The sequence below is a fragment of the Gekko japonicus genome, unplaced genomic scaffold (assembly GCF_001447785.1).
Source record: "Gekko japonicus isolate JY-2015 unplaced genomic scaffold, Gekko_japonicus_V1.1 scaffold3079, whole genome shotgun sequence".
In the NCBI taxonomy this organism is placed as follows: domain Eukaryota; kingdom Metazoa; phylum Chordata; class Lepidosauria; order Squamata; family Gekkonidae; genus Gekko; species Gekko japonicus.
This window is the reverse complement of record NW_015165332.1, coordinates 50,931-53,245: the sequence shown is the minus strand read 5'-3', so window position 1 is coordinate 53,245 and position 2,315 is coordinate 50,931.

Sequence of the window (2,315 nt, the reverse complement as noted above, 5' to 3'; positions counted from 1 at the left end):
GCATTTTGTTATCCCATATGCACACATGTATTGTGCAGCTGTTTCAGAAGATCCATGAGCAGAAATCTGTGTCCAAATACACAATGCATTAGATGCATTGCAGTGCATAAGTAATGGCAACTTACACCTTACACAGTGTTTCAGGAAAATGCTTATATTTGGATTTTGGTAACTGTCAAAGAAAAAATGATAGCTTAAAAGTTAAATACAACATTAATCACAAATGTGTCTACTTTCCCCAATACATTATGAATTAAGTGCTATAATTCTTTTTCACCACCCCAAGTGGGATTGTTGAAAAAGAGCATAATAAGGCAAACTAGAAACCTAGTGGCACAGGAGTTCAGAGCTAGCCAGTTGTAAATAGAAGTGCTTTTACGTTTGGCACTTCATAACATCACCCATTTAGCATACACTTTACAGATGACCTCTGTTTGTGTTGTTGCAAGCAACCTGCTGACATGCCATTTATTTTATTTGCAGATTTCACACAGTTTATTAAGCCTGGGTTTCAGGGTCAGAGCATTTGCTGTTTATATTTAATCTCAGTTGATCTTCCAAGGTGTATTTAGAATCTATCAATAGCTGAATATAGAGTTTTCAGAAACCTTTGCATGCCCTACCTATAATTGTCCCAATGTATAAAAACATCCTACCAGAAATGCCTTTCTGCATTCTTAAAACTGAGTATTTGTATATAACTTAGAGGTTTTTTTAAGTGTGCTCTGACCTGGATGTGCCAGGCTAGCCCGATTTAATCAGATCTTGGAACTAACCAGGGTTGGCCTCTGTTAATAATTGGATGGGTGACCATTAAAGAATTTCAGTGTCACTATGCAAAGGAAGGCAATGGCAAATCACCTCAGTTCATCCCGTGCCTTGGATACCCCACGAGGGGTCACCATAAGTTGGCTGCAGCTTGACAGCACTTTCCACTACATTTTAAATATACCTAGAAGTTTAAAAGATCTGGTTTGGTGAATCACAGTTTCAACAGTCTGATCAAACTTACTGATGTGAAAAACAACCCATGCCATACAAATGAGTGGTATCAAATATTTCCTTAAACCTAGGAAACCCCAGTCCTGACCTGGATGGTAAAGTGTAGCCTGATCTCATCAGATCTCAGAAGCTAAGCAGGGTCTGCCCTGGTTATTACTTCACCAGGAGACCACAGAAGAAGTCCAGGGTTGCTACACAGATTCAGGCAGTAGTATTCATTTCTTGCCTTGAAAACAGTCATCTGAAACTTGATGGCACTTTCTACTGGCAGCTTTTCCTGGATTTGGCATCAAATAATTTCTGTGTGCCAGGCTGTTGTAAAAGGTCCAGTAATTATGCCAAGAAAACTGTTGGCAATCCTAAGTAGATGTCCTACCGCTTCCAGGCAGGTTTGAGTCCTGCCTCCACTCCCCTGGTTCTATTTTGCCCTGACCTGGATAGTACAGGCTAGCCCAATCCTGTCATATCTTGAAAGCTAAGCAGGGTCAGCCCTAGTTAGTTGTTGTTGTTAATTAAATTCATATTCCACTTCCTCTCCCCTGAATGGGACTCAGTGCAGCTAACAGCATACAAAATATACCCAATAATCACCACACCACACCATACCACACCATACCACACCATACCACACCATACCACACCATACCACACCATACCACACCATACCACACCATACATCAATGTTTAAAATATAAAATGATTAAAAATCTATCCCCATTAAAATCTATCCACTGTCAAGCAGAGTAGGATGCATGGATGGTGAAGTATTTGGATGGGAGACCACCAAGGATGTTCAAGGTTGCAACACAGAGGCAGGCAATGGCAAACCACCTCTGAATATGTCTTATCTTCAAAAACCTATGGGGTTTCTATAAGTCAGCTGCTGCCCCGAAGTGGTATCTGTACATTTTGCTTTAGGGATAAGCAAGGGGGAAAAGTTTAAGTATCTTTTTTTTTTGTATTGTATTTGAATTATCTTTTCTTTAAAAAATACTTGAATGGAATTTTTAAATCAAAATTAAATCTAGTTATCATCTTAATCACATAGTTGTTTCTGCTGGAATAATTTACGTGGAATTTAACCTGCTATAATTCTATTTTCCTAATTTCAGGCTTATACAAAAAAAAATAGCCACATGCTCACTTGCAGAGCAAAAGTATGTTGGAATATCAGTGGCATTTTCTATATTTTCCTGGGAAGCCAAAGGAAGGGTTTTTTTCTTTTACAAAAATGGTTGCACATCTATATTGTACAGTTAGTTTCATTTATTATCAGATTTTCATTTATTGGATCGTGGCAAGGAGAAAAAAAT